A 27,323-nucleotide genomic window follows, 5' to 3' on the forward strand; every position below is an offset into this window, starting at 1 on the left:
CCCCTATCTTTTGGGCTGTTTTGAAGCTAATTCTAGAGATCATATTGTCTCTTCTGTGCATCATAGAATATTTTTCTCTGAAAAAGGGCTGTTTCCCTTCATAAAAACATAAACATGATATCTATTACCACAATTTTTGTAAAAATATTTGTGACACCATTATCACAATTAAAAAATTCACAGCTTTTCCTTTTGCCATCTAACCTCTATGAAGTGTCCAAATCTTCCTGACGGACTAATAAATTTCTTTTATGATTGACTTGTTCAGATCTCTGTCCAAAGTACCTTCCTGGCACTTTCAAGGGGCGTGTGGGGTTCTCAGAGGTAAGTACAGCTTGAAATTCAGGGCTTTAACCAAATGCAACCTTAGTGAGGCTCACGTTCTACCTAAAAATGGGGATAATTTTGGATGCCTCTCAGGGCCATCAGGCAAGTTGGAAACAGGTACATACATATCCCCCAGACCCATATCAAACAAACAAACAAAAAGACGCAGTAGCCAGCCGCTGCTACTTGAATTATTCGTTTTTTTTTTTTTTTCCCCCGGAAATCTCTAAAAGAGCTGGACTGAATATACAAGTCAGAGCTGGCTATCGTTCACAAAACAAAAGGCACCTGGCAGGCCAGGGCCCCTGAGTGATTTAGATATAGCGTATGCTACATCTCAACCGGGACAGCCTGCAGCCCAGGGGGCTATGTCCAGGGACCCCCACAGGGCGTTGGTCCACTAGATGGCACTCTCTGCTGTGTGTCCAGGGCAGACCACTCCCCAAGGTACTCAAGCCACAGCGGAAATATCCCAGGTAATTCTAAAACATCATCTCCACATGCCGTGCAAAACGCAGTGGTTTTTCTCCCCACATCCATCCCAGCCCGGCAGCAGAAACACAGAGAGCAAAGATTTCATAACAATTTGCTGAGACCAAACACTAGACAGCCCACTCCCCCTTTTAATTCTCCGTCCCTGCTACATCTGATTGCTCATTATTTTACAGATGAGAGGATGATGAGGGGACAAGAATTTGCCCAGGATCGGCTAGTAAGCAGGACCCGGGGCTCCAGCCCAGGTTTGTCTGATTCCCTTGCAAAACAGAGAGGTGGAAGGATGGAGAATCGGTCTGATGGATGGGTAGGTTCCTGCATGAAGATGCATAAGTGCTAGCAAAGCAGCTATATGGATGATAAATGCTGGTGAGATGGGGGCTTGGATAACACATGCCAGCAAGCTTCCCTATAGAAGGGAGACCCACAGATGAAGGAGATAAAAAACAGGCAGTTTCTCACCGAGATCAAAGGCTTCCTGGCTCTCACAGGAGAAGTTCCCTCGTTGCAGTCTGCTGGTGAAGCTCCTGCCTTCTGTGCAGCCTCCGAGTGGATTGATCGACTCAGGTGGCTCTGAGATAACAGGTGGCTGACCTGGTCATGAGGCGGGGGTCCCACCTATTGCACTGAAGCAGCTCATAGGCAGCTCTCAGTAACTATTTCTATAGTTAGTGGGGGTCTCCCCTATGCCGGAGATCAGCAGGCTGCTGCCTCTCCACCGGCTCTCCTGGATGACTAAGCCCAGAGCTCTGGCCTCACGCTCAGCCCTCCTCTTGAACTTGGTGTTCTTTTATCTATGCAAAATCATCACAACCACCCTTGATGATGGCATTTTCCACTGTCAATCAAAAGGAGAAGAAATTGAGGGCTAGAGATGGTAAAGGACTGTCCCAAAATTGATATAGGGGGCAGATGCAAACCCAGCCTCCTTTTTTTTTTTTTCTTCCAAACCCACACTTCTGACAGACTGCCTTTCCTCTCTGGCCACGCCTGAAAACAAATCTGTGTTTCTCAGCCCTCCCTCATGTCAGGAGCACCTTTGGGGCTAAACTTCTTATCCAATTGAATCTTAGTTTATTTTCTAAGCAACATCTCAAGTGTGTTCTATCTGTAATTATCACTCAAGCAGGGGCCACACGTACTCTGGCTTCCCGTGGGAGAATTGAGCTTTTCCTGCATTTTTTATTCTGACTGAATGTTAATGGGGCAGGTGTAAAAATGTCTCGTCAGCCCAAGGGGGTGCCAGGGAAGGAACACAGAGACTGAGAATGCCCTCTCTGCAGAACTGGCTTCAGTCTAGCAGCTAGGCTTTGAAAAGCTGCATACTGCCCAGGCTCTGTCAGATTCTGTCAACAAGCACTCTGTATGTGCATTTACCCTAGTGCCTCAGTATACCCAGTTGTAGCGTGGAATACCCAAAGCACCTTTTATTGTTATTATTATTAATTCTTTTGAGACATGGTTTTACTGTGTATCCCTGGCTGTCCTGGAACTTGCTAGGTAGTTCAGGCTGGCCTCAAATTCACAGTGATCCACCTGCCTCTACTTCCTGAGTGCTAAGATCAAAGGCATACACCACAACACCTGGCCATATTAACAGGCATTTAAAGAGACTTGAGGGACTGGAAGACTGTACAGTTAAGAGTGATTGCTGCTTTCCCAGAGGATCCAAGTGCAGTGCCCAGAACCTACATCAGGCCACGGAGAATTAATTACTCCAGCCCCAAATAGATTTAACACCCCCTTCTGGATTCTGCAGGCAGCTTCAGATACACATATATGCAGTTACAAAAAAAAAAAAAATGCAAAAGGGGCCTGGGATGTAGTTCAGTTGGTAGAATGCTTCCTAGTGTTCCCAAAGCCCTGAGTTTGAACCCCAGCCCTGTGCAAACCTGGGTGAGGTAGCACAGGCCTGTAATCTCAGTACTGAGGAGGTGGAAGCAGGAAGATCAGATATTGAAGTTCAGCCTTGACCACCTAGCAAGTTTGAAAGCCAGCTTGAGGTGCCTGAAACCCTTCTGCCCCCAAAAAGGTGTTTTTAAAAAATAATGCTTTAGTTTCCTTATAATCATTATAACTGCTGGAATAGGGTTCAATATCTTTAGTAAGAATCACAACCCATGTGCGCTATTCACTGCCTCGTTTTGCCTCTTTCCTGCTGTGCAACCACTTACCAGTAACTTAACCTCTCTGAGGCTGTTTGCCAATGGATAAATTAGGACTTCTGGTATCTTTTTCCAAATCTTGCCATCTCAGTGGGGCTGTCTCCCCTAATAGCTGCTTTGTGTTCCCCCAGGCTTCTAATTGCTACATCACCCCCACACCTTGTGCTTCTTTAGCGTGAATTCTCTCTTTCTGTCTTTCCCCACAGGGCTGATCATTCTCAGACGATTTTGCCCTGTCCTCAGCATCTAGACCTATTGCCTAGCACAGAATGGGAGGGAGGATGTCTGGTGCCTAGTCTCATCCACACCGAGGAATGTCCGCGTGTCCACAGCAGTCTGCACGGTACCCGGTACAGTGTCTGCATTCAGTAACTCTTGGCTAATTAGGACTATTAGGTCTAATTGGCAGGACTGTTGTAGAAAGGAAACGAAATGATGTATGCTGCCCTGTGCCGCGGGTACGCTGTGCTGCCTGCAGTAGGAACTGTGCCGACGCTCCCTGGGGCTCACAGGGGGCTCTCTCGCCACCGGCGGCCCCGTGCTGGGAGCTGCCTGTGCTACTGGCTTTACTTGGTTAGTGGCGCCCCCTTTGGTCTAGAGGGAAATAATTTGAACTTCAAGAATTTCTTGGCAGTTCAGGGCTGGGGATGCAGCTCAGTTTTAGAGGGCTTTCTTAGCATTCAGAAAGCCCTGAGTTTGAAACCCTCCAGGACCGCACAATAGTAAGTGTGGTGGTACAGTCCTCTAATCCATGCACTCAAGAGGCGGAAGCAGGGAGATCAGCAGCTAAAAGCCATCCTCAGGCCAGGCTGGGTTTCAGGAGACCTTGTCTAAAGGAAAACAAACACAAACAAATCATAACAGTGAATCTGATAGCATAGGCTACTCCCAGGGAGCAATAAATTTCCTACAATGTATTTTGACTTTCAGAAGTGCATCTCTTGGGTGGATTTCTTTTTTTAACTATGATATCTTGACCACAAAGGAACAGTTCCCAATTATGTCTGGTCCAAGAGACATTCTTCCTGAAACCTATGAATAGGCCTGAGCATGGAGTGCATTTCACTGTCTGATCTTTAGGAGACTGTTTGAGCAGACAGGTGTGGGAGGTGGGGTTGGCTGACAGAGTATATACAGGGTGGGCATTGCTTTGAGGATCGGTCTGTCAGTCCATCCATCAGCCCACCTGGTCCATTGGTCAGTCGGTCGGTAGTCCTTCACCCTGTTGGACCCAGGAAGGTGTTGCTGTCCTCACTCTGCAAATCCTACGAGTCCGGGGACTAAGACAGAGAGACCAGGTCACGTCTCTGCAGTCACACAGCTCATGAGTGCCTGCTGGGGTGGAACCTGCTTTGTCTGTCTATCTATCACCATCGCTCGGGCGCTGCTGCAGCTGCGGGAGCAAAGATTTGAACAAGGGGCTCAGTGGTGTCGTGGGAGGTCTTCTACCTGGCTTTGAAGAGAATGATTCACTTTGCTCAGGGGCCAGTGCTATGGATGTCTTGTGTACGGGGAGCATAGCACAGAGAGGCTCCTTAATTACCTTGATGTCACCCAGCTAGTTAGAAGTTGAGGCTGAATCTGGGGGCGGGCGTCATAGTGTGGGTATTTTTGTAGGTCACTCTTCCCTCATGACTGTGATTATAAGTGGAAGCAGCACATGTGTGTGAGGCTCTGGGTTCCAGTCCTATCATCAGATGGTGGGCGTGTCCTAAAGTCAAGCTGTGTATCTCCAGCAGATCACAGGCTCTTAAAAAACATATTGTAAGAACACACGTGTGTTTAAATGTTATGTGTATAAAAGGAGGGGGGAAGAAGCGCTAGTCAAAATGTGTAACCAGCTGGACAATGGGGGCCAGGGGGTGGCGCTATGTGTGGTTAGTCCTAAGGGGGTCTAGTAGTAAGTAAAATAAGACATGTATAAGGCCTGAGGATGAGTGTGGGCTGTGAACTAAGAACTGGGGTTAATTCATCCCAAGTGGGTAACATAAAAAGAGCTCAGAATTGTTTGGGGCTGTTAATTTTATTGTTAAAAATTATAAAAGAACAAGAAATAATATCCTCATGCCTTGGATCCAGCAGCTATGAGAGTCCTTCAGATAAAGACTGACCCAGGTCTGCTAACCTGACATTCATGAGCATTCTGTGGCCCCCACATGGTCACTCTGGACAGGAGGCAGGCCTGGCAGGTCTCTCTTCAGGAAGCAGTATGGAATGGTGTAAAGTTATGTACAAAACAAATGATGCATAAATCCAATTAATTATGCATAAAATTAAAGAGCATCCTATGTAGACCAATGCTGCGGGTTTTTTTCTGTCCTGTTTTAAGATCGTTTAACTGACAAATAAAAATTGTATGTACTGAAGCTTTGATGTTTTGTGTCCAGTACCCCACATACTGTATTGCTTTTGTGTGGGAGGAGAATATCTAAATGGACATTCTGTGTTAATTCTAAATATACATTTCTGTAAATTAGAGTTGCCATGGTATACATTGTCCATTAAGAACTTAATGTTCTTACAAAGACATGTTGTACTCTCTGACCAATCCTGTTCTTCATACCCACTGACCTCTGCTAATCGCTTTTCTGCTCTGAGTTTGGGTGTTGTTATTAAGAGACCAAACCCAGCCAACTATTGACTGTTGGCCTGTCAGTCAGAAGACCCTTGGGTATGCAGACCTGTCATGGTCCTGGGCTGGTTGGTAACTTCAAGTGTCCTTGATCTGTAGTTAAAAAGGAATGAAATGAGAAATAAGTAATGGCAAGACCACAGGAGCCCAAGAGTGGGTCGCCAACAGGGTTTTCTGACCTAGAGGTTAACTTATCTATTCCTGTATAATTGTAGCCTTTTCAAAAGTAGTATTTCACCTCTATGTATACTTAGGTGTCTGCTCTGGATCAGTGCTCAGTTCATCTGTGTTTATTGTACTTAAAAATGTATGAAAACCATGGGGAAAATGAATAGGCAATAATGATGAGATTGTATCTGGAATCAAAGATGGCTGTGTTTCCAACTCTGTACCTGGGTCTGTTTGGAAGAGGGTCTGTTGTTTCCTTTGTGGACAGGAAGTGTACAGATCAATGTTTACAAAAATATTTGCTTTTGTTTTTTAAGGTGGTGAATTCATGCATTTTCATTAGAACAATAACTATGAATGAATGAATGAATGAATGAATGAATGAATGAATATCTGCTTGGGCTGGTATCATGATCTGAGACTAAGATTAGCTGTCCTACTCACTAATGGCCACGGAGAAAGCTTTCCCATTTCGTCCTTTTTAATATCTGCCTTGTGTTCCACAGCATGGAGGCCCTAATGTGAATGGAGACTAGCCTGCTGGGTGAGACCTTGGCAGTGACCACTGTGGGCAATGAGCCATGGGCCAACAATGTGAGTAATGGCTACTTTTGTTATTTTGAACTTGGGTGTTTGGCTGATGGGTGTTTATTGCATTATTAACCATGATTGAGTTTGTAAATAAAATCAAAGATGGCCAAAGCACTAGTCAGTGATGAGATAGTCATGAACCAAGGGTAATTAATCCAATTAGGCATAATAATTACCAAATTAGAAATTATATAGTAGGCTGTTCCCTATGTAGAAAATAGCAAAGAAAAATGGAATATCTCAGGCTAGGATGACAGCTTAATTGCTAATGTGCTTGCCTTACAAGCATGAGGGCCTGCCTTCAATCTCCTGGTGCCCGCATACAAAAAACTGGGCATGGTGGCTTGCTTATAACCTTAGTCCTGGGGAGGCCAACACAGGGAGAGTTCTGAGGTTCTCTGGCTAGCCAGCCTAGCCTATTTGGAGAGTTCTAGGCCAGTGAGAGACCCTGTGCCACACAAAACAACATGCATAGTGCCTGAGGAATAATACTCATTGGTTCTCTGACCTCAACCTGCATCCACATACATGTGCACCTGCACAAAATGAGCACATATATTACACAGGAAGGGTGAATATGCATAGGTACACACACATGCCATATGCATTTCATATGTTATGTGCTACACGTTCATGTATGGTTATGAATCTATTTAAAAAAACGGATACACTTCTAGCACAAAACAAATGGGATAATGCACAGAAGACACCATGACCTGAGATTATAATCCCACAATTCCCCCAGTTTGAGAGGCATCAGAGCAATATTGCCTCAGCTCTGTCAACTGTTCACTTGTATGCTGTGCCTAGACACGTGCCTGTTTATGAAATGTCTAATTCATATATGATGGCACTCTGCATTTGGAAGGATGCAATTGATAGTTTTTAGTTGTTAGGTATGATTCACATATGTTATTTAATGATCCTTTTAAAATGTGAAAACAAAAGCTGGAGTGGTCCAACCACAGGACAATGAGGCTAATAGTGTATAACTACTGAGCTTATTAATTAATTCCACACAAGTATTTATCTGAAAATTGACCTGAGCTATATGTTTCCATTAACTGTTGTCCATTACATAGAATGGGTACATTGTAGTTTATTTAATAATGTAGTATTTGTGAGAAACTTTTATTTGGAGACAAAAGATACATAAAATGCAAGTGAGAGTTGATGTCTTCATATTTAAACAGTTTTAAAATTTATTTTATATGCATGAGTGTTTTGCTTGCATCTATTTTTTTTTTTTTTTTTTTTTTTTGGTTTTTTTTTTCCAGACAGGGTTTCTCTGTGTAGCTTTGCGCCTTTCCTGGGACTCACTTGGTAGTCCAGGCTGGCCTCAAACTCACAGAGCTCTGCCTGGCTCTGCCTCCTGAGTGCTGGGATTAAAGGCGTGCGCCACCACCGCCCGGCGCATCTATGTTTTTATACCACATGCATGCATGGTGCCCATGGAAGTCAGTAGAGAGTGTCTGATCCCCAAAATGGAGCTACTGATGTTTGTGAACCACCATATGGGTGCTGGAAACTGAATCCAGGTCCTCTGCAAGAGTAACAAATGCTCTTTCCTCTGAGCCTCCTCTACAGGCCCTGTCTTCATGTTTTAAAATCTTTAGTTAGAGAGTTGTTCAAGGGAATTCATAGATAAGTAATCAAATAAATGAGAAATAAATCAGCCCTTAAACTAGGAGAGGACTAGAATAAGGCACACTGTAAATCCCATCCTGGCAGGGCTAGACTTCATAGATTCTCTCTTGACAGAGACCTCAAGACCAAATTAAAGAAAGATAAAACACTTACTACCCTGGAATTTATGATTCAAATTATGTACATCAAAGGTCCTTGAAAATATGTTGATTAAGGAATTAGCCGATATGCTTATAACCACACAAACAGGATGGTGTGTTGGATGTTAATTTTAGTACCAAAAATAAATAACTACATAAATGCATAATAGAATTGAAAGCCCAAAATGTGGATTGGTGATGAGAATGGTCCAAGTACAAAAGGGTTTTAATTCAATAATGTGCTCCTCACCCCCATGACAACAGCCTGCGTGTTCCCTTCTCTAACCAGCTCTTGGGGGTTTTATTGTGTACATTACATGATTTGTTTAGATGTTTTACCATAAATAAAGTTCCAGGCTGTTTATTCTTTGAGCTAGGAGTGAACAGAAGGAGATGAAAGACGCTGCCATGTAAGTAGTCGGGGATGGTGCTCGCATTGACGGAGCTTACTCGCTGCTCGCATTTCGTTAGAATGAACAAGTCTCAGGGCTAGAGAGGTAGCTCAGTGGTTAGGAGAGCTTCCTGTTCAGATCGCAGCACCCATGTCAGGCAGCTCACAATCACTTGTAACTGTAGTTCCAGGGGACCAGAACCCCTTTTCTGGCCTCCAAACGAACCTGCACATACATCACACTCACATACACACAGATACACACACAATAGATAATCAAAGACAAAATATATCTTTAAAAAGACAGGAATGATCAAATCAAATGAAAGAGACTCAATGTGAGCTGGAGATGATGGTGTTGTGAGTCAAGCTCTGGAGCTGTTAAGCTCATTAGGAAAAGGTCCACACTGTTTTAGAGATAAATAGTAGATCCTCATTTTTCCCATGGATCTTTGCACAGCGAAGACACTGTCTTGTGATGGCTTCCATCTGATGTGGTGGTCTTTAGCCTCAAAACAATCTTGAACACTTGAAATGTGAATATGAAGTGTAAAGGTTTCCTTTTTGGTTATTTTTTTTATTAATTTAGATTTAAGTAACCCTACATGGCTAATGGCTTTTCCATTAGTTGTATTAGGTGTTTGGCTCTTGGGAGTTTTAATAATGCTAAAAGTGAATGCATGAATATATAATTTAAATAAATGAATATTAATTGTAGGCTAATAATTGAATGTGCTACCAAGAAGTATTATAATTAATATAGTTCTGTACAGCTTCATTTTACTGGTAAAAATGACTGATTTATGTATTTATTTCTTTTATTAACTTTTCAACATTTCCTTGATTTCATACCCTATAGTCTATGTGAGCCTGTCTCTAATATTGAAGATTTATATATCTTAATGGGCAAGAACCATAAAGGTATTGTCAAGTTTAATAGTGGCATGCTAAGTGGTTGTTTTGAGTGTATTCTTATATTATCAAATGGCTTCAACTAATGATTAGTGAATACTAAAATGCTCAGAATGTAGCTCAGTCTGAGAATACTTTCCTATCATAAGTCAGGTCCTGTGTTTCATTCCCAGCTCCACACAATTATGCTGGAGTCTACCTGTGGCACAAAGATGATAATATGATGATTTTTGATTAGTTCAGATCAACAGAAGTGTAATTCAAAAATGAAAGATCTCAATCCACTTCAACACAACTCTATTAACACATAGTAAGACCACATTTTTTGTCATTAACATTTTAATAGTTCACACTACTTTTATACCACTTTTGATTTAATCCATTGATAAAGTCCATAATAGCTTGTTGTATCAACTGTGAATTCTAGACAAATTAAGGGAAAGGCAGATAAAGATGGGCTAGGGATGAATATGGAATCCCTGTATTATCAGGAATGTGTTTGAAAGCCAGGCACAGCAGCTCATGCCTATAATCCTAGCACGTTTGAAGCTAAGGCAGGGAATTGCCCACAAGTTTGAGGTTATCATGGGCTCTAAAGAAAGACATTTTCTAAAAACGAATATAAAGAAAAAGAATGTTAGCACAGTAACACCAGTGTAGTGATCCCAGTGTGGTGATACCAGTAATAACAAGCAAGAAACTGAGGCAGTTGTAATGTGTGTTCAAGGCTATCCTGCCTGGATATATATATATATATATATATATATATATATATATATATATATATATATATAGAGAGAGAGAGAGAGAGAGAGAGAGAGAGAGAGAGAGACAGAGACAGAGACAGAGAGACAGAGAGAGAGACAGAGAGAGAGGAGAGGAAGAGGGGAAAGGAAAGGGGAGAGAAAGATATTGGTTCATCATATAAAAAATCAGTCATCAATAAATAAATATTTCATATTTTGGGGGTGTTATTCTATAGGCATGCACTTTCCAGTAGAGTGGCTGTAGTCACACTGAACAGTTGGGTCGTCAGTGTTTTAACTGAAATGTGATCTGCATCTAAAATTCTCAATGTAGCTATGAATTCTTGAATAAGCGTGTAGATTGATCAGGTTTGTTTACTTATTTGTTACAATATTTACTCAGTCACAATGATACATTTTTAGAATTGTGACACAGAGTGGAAAAAGCACTTTTGTTTGTTTTCAATTTCCTGGCATGTTATTCTTTGAGATTCAGGGGCAATGAATCAGAATTCTCAACAATTTCAACATTATGATTATTTTAAACATACATCTAAAATGCATGTTAAAAGCAGAAAACACTCTAAATTTACTTATAGTTACAAAGAGCTACGGCCTACACTAATATCCAAAGAATGTAATGTAATTTCCAATTCAGATCTCCCAGGAAGGTAACAACCCCTCATGGAATCATATGTGGACACTGCCCCTTTCAGGACTGACTTTGAATTGAACCTGTGTTAGCTATTGAGAGAGTATTCAAAGGACTTATATGAACTCATTAGTATGCGCTTTATCTTTCTTATTATTCAGTCTTGTTCTTCGTTCTTCATATTATATTATACCCATAAACACCCACATATATATTTTATGCATTATATATAATACATACAAGCATACATACATATATATACATTATAGGCTAGCATCTGAGTATAAGGGAGTTATAAATTATATCAATAATAAATAAGATAAGAGCCATTCTTGGCTAATCATGGGCATATGTAAAAGCTGTGATTTTGCTAGATTTGATATACAGAGACTAAGGTATCAGGAACAGGGCCCAAGACTGTATTGCTCCCTCAATTTCCTAAAACCTGTATTTTTTAAAATTCAGATTCTCCAAAATTTATATCAGACATGTTAATTGCTTCAAAAACCTTTGTAATTGTTTAGATAAAGATTATTGCAGCTTACTAAAGGTTTTAATTCTGCAGATTCCATGATGTACCGCTGATGGTGCCTGTCTGAACCTGAGACACTGTGGGCCAGGAATCAAGGGACTCATGTAAGTGGTGTTGGGGTTCTTGGTGTGTCGAGTGATTGTGCCATCCATGAGATCACATCCAAAGGATGAATGACAACTGCCAACAGACAGGAAAGAAAAGTTTAGCCAGGCATGATAGCTTACGCTTATCATTCTAACACCTGGGAGACTGAGGCAGGAGCATTGCTTTGAGTTTGATGCCATCCTGGGCTACATAATGAGATATTCTATTTTAAAAAAAGGTCCAAATCCCAAACCAAATAGCTCCATGAAAGAAAATAAAGCAAAAAATGAAAGAAAGAAAGAAAGAAAGAAAGAAAGAAAGAAAGAAAGAAAGAAAGAAAGGAAGGAAGGAAGGAAGGAAGGGAAAGAAAAAACAAAAACCAAGAAAGAAAGAAAGAAAGAAAGAAAGAAAGAAAGAAAGGAAGGAAGGAAGGAAGGAAGGAAGGAAGGAAGGAAGGAAGGAAGGAAGGAAGGAAGAAAGAGAAAGAAAAAACAAAAACCAAAACAAAAAAATAATGACGAAATAAAAAAAAAAATATCCCAAAGGGAACAACACCAAAAAGGATGACATGATTGGAGGGATGGGAAGTGTTTTTAGCACAGATGTGACAATCAGGTAATGAAGACATTAGCTAGCTAGAATTAGTCATTCTGTGGTGTTTAAGTCCTTGAAAACATCATGTGCACACTTAATGTGCACAATTTTATCTTTCAATTATAAAAGCAAAACAATAAAAATGAACAAACCTGCCAGGCATCAGCTGTTAGTGGGGACTGAGATTTAGTGATTTTTAGCACAGCCCAGGTCTTTCAAGATAAGGCTTTCATCCACATAGTCCTAAAATTCTATTCTGTTGTTGTGTTATGTTTGCGGAAATTTTACTTATCAGTAGAGGATCTGATATAAGTTTTTAAATATTGTGCAGGAAGACCCTAGCAAGATCCTGAGTGTTGTCTGTGGGTCTCTAGTCATGGAGTCTGAGGTATACTCATTGGCCCACTGCCTTTAGGAATCAGTTGAATGAATCTTGAACAGCAGAGTGGCAGGAAGCAATGTGATTGATTAATCTATATGTTCAGGCCTTTATCTTATTTACCTGCTCTGTGAACCTGAGCCTGGAAATCGCGTGCTATGTCAGTGAAAGATTTTGTTTTTGGATTTCTGTGATTCATGGGCACTAAGATTTTTAATCAGAGAAACTCTGAATGAAAAAAATCAATAAATTATGCAGAAACAATCAGTAATGTGCAGATAAATAAATGAGGAAAATGCATTGAGCGTGGATCAGTAATGAGTAGTTCTGGGGTGTACGCATCAATACTTTTGATTAAACAGTAAACTGAAGTCTATTAGAAACACACATAGTTGGCAGGTCTGCGGTGGGGGTAGAGTTCCTGATAGAAATGCAGGCCAGGGTGACATCTGGCTCTTGGATCCCGGTGGCTTTGGAGTCAGGATAGTGGGAATTTGTGAGGAAAATATAGATTGTTACCCATGGGTCAGTTAGGAAATCACAATGTGAAGCAGCAGCTGTTAGAAATTTTTAATGCTGGTTCCCTTATGTTATCCTAATAAAAACTGCTGCACTTCTGGGGCATGTAGGACTCCTAGCCACACAGACACACATTCATAGGTGTGTCGAGGTGTCCCTATGGACATTTCTGGGAGTGGTAGGAGGTAGCTAGATGTTGGTGTACTAAGGAGAACAGATAGATACATAAATAATTTTCTAAGTATGCAATGGAATAGGAGCAAGTATAGGTCAACAGAGAGAATGTTGTCTATAATGCTGGCCATGGAATCTAAAGAAAAAAAATAGAAGGGTCTAGGAAGGGACCAACAGCAGGAGGTGGTGGGGATGAGTGTAGGTCATAGAAACAGAACTACTGATAGAATATTTGATATACACATATGAAACTGTCCTGAACCCCATTGTTTGTGAGACAAGTACATCTAACTGTAGGATTTTTCTTTCTTTTGAAAGTTTGTGCTTGACTTCACCAAGTGGATACACCCCCTCCAACTGAATCATCCTGGAATGCCAAAGGTCTAGGTTTTTACCTCTGTGGGTAAGGAAAGAAGAGATTTATGTGAGTAATAGCTTGAATTTTATGTTCTTGGGTTCGGAGGTTGGCTTATGGGTGTTGCTTGCATTTTTCCAAAGTAATAAATGGATATAATTCATATATAAACCCAACAAAGGCCAGTGGTATGCATTGATGGGAATGTGCTCAGGCTGGGTTTTTTTAATTAATATGATTTAGCACCAGTAAAATCCAATAAAAGAAGATAAGTGGCATTTCATTCATTTTCAGGGTTGCTTAATATTCTATTTTTTTCTTTTTTTGCTGTGATTCATTTATGTACTTTTTTACTGATAACACTTAGGCTATTAATATTTTGAGGATAGAGGGTACTGGACAATGAACAAAATTATCTGTTTATTCTAATTGTGTATTCATGATACCATCTTTATTCATGATACTATCTTTAAGACCAAAAGTGGGCAGACATGGACCCAAGTTAAATACAGAGATTAAAGGAAATAAGAACACTCATTGGCTGAAATGTGGAAAAAGTATACAGTGACCAGATATATTAATTATGTGGGGAATGGGCACTTGACAGAGTGATAGATTATTCAGTGATGCTGCTCTTGGGACTTTTGATTTATTAATTTTGCATACACACACACACATATATGAGCACATTAATGAATAAAGCCATGAGCACAGGGAGAAAATGTATCAATAGATATATAGAGCAGTGAGCTTTCTGAGATGTGTGAATCAGAGTTCTGACAAAATTGCAACTCAGAGAAATGTCAGAAAAAGAAAATTTCCCTCATTTCTGCAGTGAGGTGTGCCTCTTGCACCAGCTGGCCACAGTGAATGACCTTGGCCTTCACTCCTCCCTTCTGTGAATTGTATTATAATGGGGTGGGTACAAGAATGAATAAAGATAGCCAATTTTGCAAGAAAAAGAAAAAGAACAAAAGAAAAGAAACAAGTATTATTATTTATTATTGTTACTTTCTGACACAATGAACCTCAGAAATATACATAGATTAAGTCTTTTTGAATATTTCCCTGAAGGACATGTCCTGAGCCATGAACCATGGTATTGATATTTGGATTTTGTTGGAGAGGCTGTCCATTGGCTTTATTTAGACAAGAAATAAATTATGAGTATGAAAATGATTGTTTGAATAATTGTCTAACTGAAAGAAGGCTAAGCATGGAACAGTTCTGTGCACATGGTAATTACTGATCTAATTCTGTCCACCAAAGGCTAATCTCTTACAAAGGACCTTGTCCATTGTATCTGTGACCACCGTGTCTATGGACACAGCTCATGCTTTGATCTAGTGTTTCAACTTTCATTTGTTTCGATTATCCCTTAAAATAGAATGAAGGAAGGAGCTCACACCTCAGTTGATTACTTGAAGGATGTAGACCTGGGGGCAGTTACAAGCAAGTTTTGTGAAACAAAACTATGAATTAAAATTTTTAATTTTATTATTGTTGTGGGGTAGGTGTGTATATGCCATGGTGCAGGTTTGGATGTCTGAGGATAGCTATTTGGAAGTTGGTTCACTTTCATGGTGGTATGTGGTAATAGAATTCAGGCCTTGTGGCTTTCTCAGCAAGTGCTTCTACCCACTAGTCATCTTGCCAGCTCAGAGATCTGATTAATTTAGACTCATTAATGATTAATAAGAGCCCTCCATCTTTAACTGACCTAAGTTGGATTGAATTGTATTAACTGCAAATTTTAGTTCATTTCTGTGCTTGGCACTATAGTACATTCTCTTATTTTATTTATATGTTGGTCATTTATGCCTTTGACATACGTTAACAATAAACTCCCTATGCCAAAGATATGAAATTTAGAAGTACAATAGTCCCTAAGCCCCTTAACCATGCAGGTGGGAACCAGCTTCTCCGTCTTTACTGAACAATTACATCAACCATGGTATTCTCAGTCTGTGAAGTACAACACACTCTATGAAGAATGGAAAGTGTTTTTGCTCTGTGAAGTACAACACACACTCTACAAAGAATGGAACCCACAGGCTTAAATCTTTTAATAGACTGATTCATAAGGGATTGGGTGACTAATCCAAACTTGGTTCCTATTACATTCTCATTATTGACTCCCAAATAACTCTACTTCTTATGTATTGACTTATGTACTATTTAATTTTTAATACAACAGAAACTAAAATTCACCACCCAGCACAAGAGAAATAAATGCAACCATTAAGACTGTCTGTGTGCTGCTACCCACGCACACCTTAACCTCATTTGTCCTTTTCAGGGGACCTCATAGTGCATTGCCAAGGGTCTACCCTGAAACAGTGATCCAAAAGGCCCCCTCCTCACACATTAGCTGACGGATTCATCATCTTTATTCTATAGATAACAGGTTTATTTCTGAAGAACAGAGATGCTTGTCTATGAATAAAATAAAAGAATGCTTATAGAACCAACAGAGAGAGTCGACCAGAGTTTGTGGTTAATATGATTCAGTACAACCCAAGTCTGTTAATCCTGGAGGTCTTTTATTAATTCTCAGAATGTTTCAGTCTTAAGATTTGTTTTGTGTCATTACCCACTCAATCAATGATAAATGTCTGGGCCAATAACTCATTGAGGTGGGAGTGTGCCGAATGAGGGAAGAAGTCTGCGCTAATGTCCTCGCCATGACTGGAACACGGTTCATGGTTGTACAGGGTTAGCTTCCCTAATCTGAAACATCAGAGAGTCTTTTTATTTCTGAAACTTTCTGAGCATTGACTTTTGGTACATGTGGAAGATTCCACATTTGTCTTTATCATGGTTACAGTCAAAATGCAGGTACACTGAAATATTGTAAAAACTTCCTCTGGTCACATGTATGTATAAGTTGACTAGGGGACAAATGAACTTTATTTATTTTGAGGTAATATTTTTAAGATATTTTATTGTGTGTGGAAATATTCCAAAAGTTGAAGAAATCAAAGGTGAAATATTCCAAAGTTGAAACACTTGTGATATCAAGCAAGTCAGAAATAGCATGCTCTGTCATGGTTGTGGAGATCTCTAGCTGTGGAGTACCTCACCCAGTGACTTCATGGCTCAAAGCATGAATACATATTATTTCTCACAGTTTCCATGAGGTCAGGGGTTTCTGTGTGGAGTCTTACCAATTTATAGTGAGGTGTCAGGCAAATTAGTTGCTTGGCTGTGTGTGTGTGTGTGTGTGTGTGTGTGTGTGTGTGTGTGTGTGTGTGTGTGTGTGAGATCTGCTTGCAGGACTCATGTCCATGGCTGGCTGCTGATGGGGACCACGCTTCCTCTCCACATGAAGATTTCCTCTATGGGCATCCTTAGAACATGACAGCTAATTTCCCAAGAGCAATCAGTACAGGACAGAATTAGGTAGAACCTTACTGTATCATATAACGTATCTCCCTAAGGCACAAACCACCACTTCCATAGTGTTCTACTGGTCACATAGACAGCCATGATCCAAGATGTGAATAGTAACACAAGACTGTGTGCCACAAGGTGTGGACTCTACTGGCCGCCATCTTGGCCACATTGTCTGTTCTTAAAATTCAGATAAATTTAATAAAGAAGAGCAAGGAAAGTTCACAAGTGCATTTGACATGAAGTGAGGGAGCTGAGTTATCACATGTCTTCATAACTGCCATAAGAGTGTCTCAGTCCTATAGAAATCGAGCTATCATGTGTGTCTCAGCACAATGTCAGGAGCTTCTTTTCAGCCTCACATTTCATGGTCATTGATGTCATTAGTAGCAATGACTACTAAATGACTAAACAAAGACAACCAAGCGCCGACCGATGATGAGAAATCTGGGGTGTCTGAATCAATGATTTTGATTAACCCTGTAACTCTGAGGTCCATCATGAGAGACTTCATGAGAGGCTGTTGAGATGGTTCAGTGGGTTAAGGCTCATGTTGCCAAGCCCGGGCACCTGAGTTCCATCCCCTGAACCCACATGGTGGAAGGAGACAACTGTTCCCGAGGTTGTCTTCCAATCTCCCCATGTGTGCTTTGGCATGTGCATACACACACGGACTAAGACACACACACACACACACACACACACACACTGACAAAAATATATACACAAAGACACACAGAAAGACATACACACACAAAGACACACACACACAAAGACACACACACAAAGACACACAGACGAAGACACACACATACAAAGAAACACACAGAGGTTAAGACACACATAGATAGACAAAGACACACAAACATTCAAAAACACATGACGAAGACACACACAAAACACATATGACAAAGACATACACACACAGAGACACACATACACAAAAACATACACACACAAAGACACATGACAAAGAACCACACAAAGATACACACACACACAAAGATACACAAACACATAGACAAAGACATACACACAGACAAAGACACACACAAAGACACATACACACATACAGAAAAGACACACACACAAAGACACACAAACACATAGACAAAGACACACACGCAAAGACACATACACACAAAGACAAGCACACACAAACACACGCACAAAGACACACACAGATAAAGACACACACACAGACACACACAGACACACACACATAAAGACACCACAGACAAAGACACATGACACACATAAACAAAGACACACATGACATAGAGACACATACAAAGACACACATGACAAAGAGACACACACATAGACAAAGACACACATGCACAGACACATAGACATGCACGTACACACAGACAAGGACAAACACACACACACAGAAAAACACACAGACAAAGACACACACACAGACAAAGACACACAGACACACACAAAGACACAACCACAGACAAATACACATACACACAAACATGCACACAAAGACACACACACACAAACACAAGGACACACATGACACACATAGACAAAGACACACATGACAAAGAGACACATACAAAGACATACATGACAAAGAGACACACATAGACAAAGACACACATGCACAGACACATAGACACACACATACACACAGAAAAGGACAAACAAACACACACACACACACACACACACACCAAATAAATATGTGTAAAGAATAGACACTTATTTAGTAAATGTTATTAGAAGTTTGGAAAATTTCAAATTTGTTCTTTAGCTATATAGTTTCATAAGTCTTTGTTGTTTCACTGTAAGCAAATTATAATACAACTAGGCAAATATTTAAATGCATAAATATTTAAATGAACAAGGATAAAAGACATATGTTTGTGGCCTCCTTATGAGATTGCAGAATTTATGTACTATTGTGAATACATTTGAACCAATCAATTCCAACATAAATTTATTAAATCTGATTGGTAGCCCTTCACACAGGAACACTGAGTCCTAAGAAACTGATGGCATTGTTCTCCATCATTAACGAGATAGTGGATGCTGAATTCACGCTTGTTTATTGGACTGTAGTTAAAATAGCAGAAAGTTCAGTAAATAGGAGCCAGTGTTGAGCTAATGAGCACAGGATTGCTGAGTTTCACAAAGGCTAACCATCCCTGTGACATTGACTGTGGAAAGAGGAAGCCATAGGTTTTTATGTTAACAATATCGTGCTTGTTATCGTTGGGACTTATTATCTGTTGATTTTGTTGTTGTTTGTGAGCGAGCAAATGATTGTTTAAATGAATGAAAAAAGTGTTCAAACCTAGACCAGTGATCTTGAAGCATGTCAGGAGGAATTTTATTAAACTCCAAAGTCTCAAGGGCCACTGCACTGGGAAGATAAAACAACTACTGTTTTTATGGGAAAGGATTTTAAGAAGAATCAGATTTTTTTTTTGGTCTATTAAGATTCTTTAGTTCAAGCTGGGTATTGGTGGCTCATGCCTTTAATCCCAGGACAATCAACGGAAGGCAGAGGCAGGTGAATCTTTGTGAGTTCGAGTCCAGCCTGGTCTACAAAGTAAGTTCCAGGACAGTCAGAGCTACACAGAGAAACCCCATCTCTTAACATCCCCGCAAAGATCCTTTAGTTCAATTTATATTTTTGTAAGTAAATCAATACATGAATAAAGGAATAAAATATGTAAGTGAATGAAAAAAAATAAAGGAGAGCCATGGATGGATCAATTACAGGAGTATGTGATGAAATGAGGAAGAGAAATAAGATTAATTAATTTGGAAGTGCTAAAGTCCACTTCTGGGGGAGTGGCATAATAAGAAGGCCCTAGGAAGAACTGGGTGATGTTGCTTGCCAGCCAGCTGTTTCTTTAAATGTTTCTTTCCCATACCTTTTTCCCCCTATTATTTTATTTTTCAGATCAGTTCATCAGTGTAAAAAAATTGTTAAATGCCCACATAATTGCCAGATGAGCAGAGACCAATGATAAGAATGTTAAGCCCAAACTGTCATTTTTATTGGTTTTCTTTTTTTCTTTCTTTCTTTTTGAAGGAAAGGATCTATTTGGCTTAACAATTCCAGGCTGCCAAAATGGAAAAATAACCAAGGTTGCCATTACTGAGGGCAGTGGTTATAGGCAAATCAACATATTTTTTTATAGGCCAGGGCTATTACATTGCAGATTTTTATGTGCTCAAAATGAAGGGATGATTTTAGGCCTCAATTTATCTTTTTAATGTCAGCATGGTGCTAATTAGGAATAAATATTATCACGTGAGAACTGTGACCCCAACTTTTTCTCCCCACTGGGTCAGAGATTTTATCATGTTCTAGTCATGATGACCACCTCCGTGCATCCAAACTCAGAGCATGAAGCCCCAGGTAAGCAAACATCCATGTTGATGTACTGGGATTGTGTGGGCCTCCTTTACAGTCGCCAGCTAAACAATCTTAGTACATTAAATTTTTAAATAAGATCTGAATTGAGGAGTGCCAATCATGGGCTTGCAAGTGAAATATCTCATGAACACCAACAAAAAAATTATGCCTAATTCAATTCAACTCAACTAAGGACCATTCCTAAAGAGATGATAGACATTCTACACATTTGACTGCCCTATAAAGCATCAGATATGGCTGCTTCATAGAGCCCTTCCCTAGCAAACAGCTTACTGTGAACTCCTCATAGCAGAAGTACAGTAGAGGATAGCAGATGTCAGTCCCGTCAAGTTTGTGCCTTTATGTAGGTTTCAACCAGCTTTGAGAGACAGACGCCCATCGTGAGATAGGGCTTGACAAGAAACCAGTCTGCTGATTAATCCACATGTTCCAACTAGATGCTCTCAGAGATAAACAATACAGGCTATTTTCTCTACAAAACAAAACAAAACTACTGGTTACTCAGACGTCCATGAACGATCACATCAACTTAAGAAAGTGTTACTGGAGAGTAGGACGCCATGCCTGCATCTTATGACGCCTGCTGGTAGAGGCATGTGAAGCAGCAGCTCAGGGAAAGCCTGAGGGTAACTCTGAGGTCCATTACTCAGTGAGAGATAGACAAGGTTTTGTGTAGAAATTGTCTGTGAGCAGAAGTTGGAAAAATTCTGTCAACTTTCCCCTCTGGATTTTGTTATTCAATGATATGAAGCTTGTTATTTGAAGAGAATTGCTATATAAGTAGGAATTAGATACATAATATAAGACATGATACATAAGAAAGACACACCTATTTGTCCAACAAATAATATAATAAGCCAAGGATAATTAATGCTATTGCTTGCTGAAAAGCAAGAACACTTGTTAATTGGAAACAAATCAGGAGGGATCTGTAACCCTCTTTCATATTGAGCATGTTAGTAGCTGTAGTTAAGAGAGTTGCTTGGGTGGGTACTGTTCATTAAGAAAAGGGAAAATGCATCAGCTAACAATTTGTTCAATACCCCCCTGATTAATAAATGTTTCTAATTGTTGTAGAATTTATTCTCAGGCAAGATAGTGGACTTACATGTTTACCATATTTAAAATCCCAAGTTTGATATTAAATCTAGAGTTCATTATTATGTAATTCTGCTTGACCCGTGAAATTCTAAGTCTATTCTAATTCTTCTTTTCCCTCCTGTGGTGAATGTAGGAGCCCTGATTTAATTATTTAATACGGAATCATTGTCCTGAGTAAGGAGCATAGTTGAGAATAAAGGTAAGACCCATAGTTCATGGTCTCTGTTGGGAGTCTTTTGTTTATTGATGCTAGCTGATTGATTTACAAAGGAGTAATACTCACATATCTAAAGCAGGTAACACTCCCCAAGTATGGACCCCTCACGGGAATTCAATGAGATTCAAAAAATAATTTTTAATCCAAATTGGTGCCACAGAAATGACTTTCAAAGGAGAGAATATTCACCTTTCTCACAAGACCTCTAGCATTACTTGTGGTGTTGTGGTTGAGCTCAGGATGCCCTCCAGTAGTTCCTTGGATGGCCTGAGATGTGAGCCTACCAGTGTTTCAGAAGTGGAGTATATTAGCTTCATTATGTTTCATGATGCCATCTTTGACATATGTATGAATTAAATAAATGAGGACCACACAAAAACTACATACGGATTTGATCTGAATCAAAGATGTTGAACATTCTGTAGTGTACCTTAGACCACCCTATTGATGGAGTATGATCTAAATATCTCAATGAGAAAAGAGCCCCAACCCAAAGATCTTGTTTTGGGGACTCTGTTTTGTTAATTATGAATCCGTCAGTTAATAAATAAAGCAAACACCCAGCATGGGCCAATGATGAAGAGCATGGGGTTTCTGAACGAGGACAGTGATTAAACCCTTATGAAATCTGAGGACTATTGCAAAGTGGTGTCTGCAGCCTGTAGAGACGAGTCCCCAAAGCCCGATCTTTGTGGATTCGTGGCACAACCCACATTCCTGTAATAAAACTAGCCATGAATAAAGAATATATCAATGAATGAAAAATAAGAAAGCTAAGACTGGGCAAGATGGCACATGCCTACCATTCTAACACTTAGGGATTTGAGGCTGGGGCATCAGGAGCTTAAGGCCAGGCAAGGTTACATTCTCCCGAAAAAACAAAACAAACAAACACTAAATAAAGCAACAAAACAAAATAAACAAGCAAAATAGGGCGAATGGGGTGGCTCTACAATGTAAAGGCATTTGCGACCACGCCCAATGATTGAATTTTTCCCTGAAATGCATATGGAGAACAGACTCCTACAAGTTTTCCTCTGACCTCTACATATATGCCCCCCCACACACTTTCTTTCTCTCTCTAAATGAACAAATTAATTAAAACAAAAAATGAAGAGAAGTCAATGGTATACATGTACTTTTTTAAAGCATTTGATGCAGTGTGGGTTGTTATTTATCTTGAGATTCTCAGTTTAGATGCCTAGCAGTCTTAGAGGTCATGAGATTTGATGATTGAAAGAGGAGGCACGTTGAGCTGTGTTGCCCCGTGTGAAGGAAAAGAAGCTACATTTTTATAACTGACTCAAGGGAGAACAGGTACACGTGGAGCAACAGTGAGACATCACACAGACCATCATTGATAAAATCTAGTTATTTTGATTGAAATAAACACACACTAAATCAAGTAAGTTTGCTTCTCTTGAGTAGTGACATAGGAAACACTCAGGGGACAGGTTGAGTTTGGTTGGATGCACAGCTATCATATTGTAATTAAGAAGATACACATTCCTAATTTTGTATCTCAACCAGTATTTTTTTTTAATTCAGCAATTATGCACCAGTGGAAAACTTTTCGCCATTGGGAACTTTACACCATCCACTTCTGAAATCCACAGGAAGGCAGAGATCTTGTGGCCCTTTCCAGCCGTGCATTCAGGAATTTACCTTGTTAGTGCTCCAGAGTTGATTTGATGGCTGTGAGCGTTAAAATTCTGCTAGAAAAGTTATCCCCGTGAGAAAGTAAGCACATCAGTTAGTGTGAGTGAAGTAAAGAGGTGCTGGCGAGGTAGCTCAGTCAGTCAGGTGTTCACCTTGAAATCGTGAGGACCTGATGTCCACCCCCAGAGCTCATGTAAATTAAAAAAGGTTGAGTGAGATGGTGTGTACGGGCATTCCCAGTGCTGGCGAGGCAGCAGCAGATGTGTGATGGCGTGTAGTGGTGACCCCCGTGCCAGGGAGGTGAGGCAGGTGGATCTCTAGGGCTTGCTCGCTGACCAGCTCCAGACCAGCTCCAAAGGTTGTCCTCTGATCCTCTGATCTTACACACACACACACACACACACACACACACACACACACACACGAACAAAAACACTAGCCTGCATGCATGTGCATCTGCTTACATGAGTGCACATTTACCCAGGAAAATTAAGCTTGGACCATCACAGAGGTTATACCATATGGTAAATTTCTCATCTCCAATTTTGCACAACGTCCAACTGAAAGGACAACTTTGCTCTTATGTTATGTTGGTGACAAACACACCAGATGTTCCTAATAATTAGAGTTATTTTTCTTCTTTCTTAATACTCCTGGGTTCGGTGGTGTTTATTACATTATTTAAAATAAGAAGTTATGCGGGTTCATAAATATAAAGTGCTGTTCTCGCTTCTAAATCCCATTAGGTAATAAATATAAAGGACGGCTGCCTTCCCAAGTGTTCTGACCGGAACGCACACCAACATTGATGGCTAATTGATCAGCCCCAACTGTGTTTCTCCTCAGGAGCTAAATGACACTAATTCATTTGAATGTTTGCCTTTTACTCCTCAGAATGAGTGCGGCTGCTATGGCTTCATTATTACCTTCTGGGAAGACCTTGCCTGTTTACCTCTGCAAAAGGAGGGAAGACACAATGTAAGTGGGAATCAATAATCACGTGATCACGTCTTGCCTAGGTAGACCCTTAAGCAATGCCACTATGAGTCTCCCCTCTACAAAAAATGTTCACATCATGAAAATAAGCTGGTGCTACAATGGCCATAGCTCACATTTATGGAGAGTTTGACTTAACTGGTAGCAAGACACAATACCATCTTAATTGGGAATTTTTACTCTCCATCCTTGTTCATGGCACAGCCAAACTTTTCAGGAAGAAGATAGTGAATTAGTTAGCTTTCTTGTTCTTGCTAATGTTTCTTACATAATTAAAATTTGTAAAGGTTCTATCGGATCATATTAGATCGTGAACACTACCATAACTATCAGAGCCTAATGGAGTTATTTGCATTCTCAGATTCACATGCGACAAGTGAGAAATAGAAGAAGAACAGTAATCTGCGTTGAATTGCAGCGTCGACCCGAAATCACCATAATGATATTACCCCCGATTAAATATTAAGATACCTGTAGTAGTCAATTACTGGAATTAGAAATGTGCTCAGTATATGTACTTTTCAGCATCAGAGCAAAAAACACCTAGCTTTCCATTCATTCCATCTAGAAGTTGTGCACATACATGAATTCACAAGACCTTTGAGGTGCATAATACATAGAGTTGATTACCAGGGAGGTGCTTATAGCATGATGTATACAGGTAAAGACCGGGAGAAGCTGGTGTCGCACCCTGCATGGTGTGAGAGAGCTTACAGGACTATTGTTACTTCCTAAATCTTACGACTTTTGTGTCATTTACTTAGGGAGTTTATTTGTCACACGACTTGTATTTCACCTACCCTTAATATACTGACAGCCAATAATTAGTATAAATAATAATATGAATGATAAATGGAGTACATCATATAAATAGATAGGTCACCATATTAGACATCTAAGATATCACTAAATATTCAGAAAGTTTTACAATACAATTTCAAATTACCAAGTACCTTAGGTTTGTACAGATTGTAATGACTTACGGGCTCTTTCATCCATATCCATTATATGAGTAATACCAACATAAGTCTAGGATGCTCTAGCCTAGATCCCACAGTGGTACTTTAATCTTAGAAATTGTGCGTTGACTTAGATTACAGATCTTACTGTAGATAGCCCACAAGGACCCCCTGAAAATATCATACAATTACCACACATACTACACCACAGAGAAAGCACGAACCAAATAACTCGAAAACTCACCATAATAGCTAACCAATCCAGATTATCTTTGTCCACCATTTTGGACAATAAAATCATCAGCACCTACCTCTCCCACAATTTAGATATAATATTAAAAGAATTATTTGGAGTTTTCACATCTCTAATAGTCTTTGTTTCAGCAATTAAATCTTTTTGAACATATGTAGAGTAGCAAACTCCTCAGATAAAATCATAACATATCCTTTCAATGATAATATCATCTGAGTGTGAGCTCCCTTCCTTCATTCTTATTTTAAGGGATATCGAAAACAAATGAAAGTTGAAAAAACTTAGAATCAAAGCATGAGCTGTGTCCATATATTACCCAAACTTAGTGCAAGGGTCACAATATGACAAATGAAGACAGAGATCACTTTTGTTAAAAATCAGCTCTAATGGTGGACAGATAAATAGTAGATCATTAAATTACACATACCATAAGTTGTTCAACAGGTATTACTTTGTCACAACACATAGCTATGAGACACTGTCATTATCAAGATATAGACATATTATTCAAACCATTATCCATTTTGCAAATCACATCATAATGCATTTCTTGCTTACACTCAAGTAACTAGAAGCAATAACCTTACATATCGCTATTTACGCTGCCTCTCCAAATAGCAACTACATGAGCGGATACCAAATAATCAAGTTAACATCAGTTCAATGGAATGCTCGACCGAACCATAGCTCCTTTCCGTTCAATTCAAATTAAGTAGCTTTATAAGTCTATTATAAATATCTCTATCATGATGAGATTACAATTTGATGTGTCAGAATACAAGAGTAACAATCATCATGAGAATTATATTAATTAGCTTGTCTCTCATTTTTCTTTATGTTGCTATTATACAAGTTTCTTTTAGCAAAATTTTCAGCTAAGTCTTATTATACATATCTAGATATTTACACTACTCATGCGCCAAATTTCATACTATGAATACAATTCACAGAAGGAGAGTGTAAGCCAAGTCATTTCACTGTGCCACTGGAGTTGCAATTAGAGCAACATCGGCTTCACTGGCCATATATGATTGGTGAGAATTATTCATAATTTTTCCATGAACATTCGTTCTGTGAGTTAGCGTGCATTTTGTTAGCAAAACTACTCTAGATCTTCAGAATCATTTCTCTACCTATCGAAGCTCAACCAATAGCCTCTACAAGCAAAGTATAATGATTAAATCTTAGTTTAATTTTGTCTTACCCTAGATATCTCTTATGACATGTAAACATAATTACATTATCCTCAAATAATATTAATTAGTTTGGTTAATTGTCTCAAATATTAACTCTAAACCACAACTCTTGCACCACACATATACGTCAGAGAGCTACACATCACATAACTCTTCCCACCTCTGTTTCACCAAAATGTCCACCTTACCAACCCTCACCAGATTACTATATTAAAGTTCTTCTATTACACTGTATACTTATTACCCTCTATATAACAAAACCAAAATGAGTTTTCTATATGCCTTATAGATATTCCTCCAAGCTATTATTTACATTCTTACCTTTCTTCAAGCCCCATGCCCCACTATCTGTTGTTCTACCACACCGTGCATTTCCTGCACACGTTTTCCAGCATATACAGGCTACTGGCAACTTTCACAGCATAATACACAAGAAGAAACAATATTCTTTTAGATAGAAGATACTATATACATATGCAAGAGTATGAATAAAGAATCGTAAATACCTAACTGATGACAGTTCAGCCCTGTTGGTGAAAGGAATATAATAGAATGCATCCTCATGTGGTAAATTTTCGCCGTCCTTAAAAATTTAGTCTACTCACCTATAATGATTCTGTATCGAGTGAATCAACACATC

At 39.6% G+C, this 27,323-nt stretch overlaps 1 long non-coding RNA gene and 1 other non-coding gene across 51 annotated transcripts in view; both read left to right on the forward strand.

Annotated features, from left to right (window-relative positions):
* LOC114684504 overlaps positions 1-27,323 on the forward strand; it is a 137,813-nt gene that overhangs the window by 44,838 nt on the left and 65,652 nt on the right. For 36 of the 50 annotated variants that reach the window (XR_005092841.1, XR_005092828.1, XR_005092806.1 and 33 more), the window contains 8 exons: positions 269-1,129; positions 3,194-3,337; positions 6,294-6,381; positions 9,416-9,477; positions 11,432-11,502; positions 13,470-13,575; positions 20,218-21,602; positions 24,174-24,257. This is a non-coding gene — a long non-coding RNA (uncharacterized LOC114684504). Of the gene's footprint in view, positions 1-268; positions 1,130-3,193; positions 3,338-6,293; positions 6,382-9,415; positions 9,779-11,431; positions 11,503-13,469; positions 13,576-20,217; positions 21,603-24,173; positions 24,258-27,323 lie in introns of all 50 variants that reach the window. The other 14 variants (XR_005092833.1, XR_005092848.1, XR_005092820.1 and 11 more) reach the window with 13 other exon arrangements.
* LOC114683767 lies at positions 17,328-17,398 on the forward strand. Its single transcript, XR_003733200.1, has one exon. It is a non-coding gene; the product is annotated as a small nucleolar RNA SNORD113/SNORD114 family (small nucleolar RNA).

The sequence above is a fragment of the Peromyscus leucopus genome, chromosome 14 (genome assembly GCF_004664715.2).
Source record: "Peromyscus leucopus breed LL Stock chromosome 14, UCI_PerLeu_2.1, whole genome shotgun sequence".
Lineage (NCBI taxonomy): Eukaryota > Metazoa > Chordata > Mammalia > Rodentia > Cricetidae > Peromyscus > Peromyscus leucopus.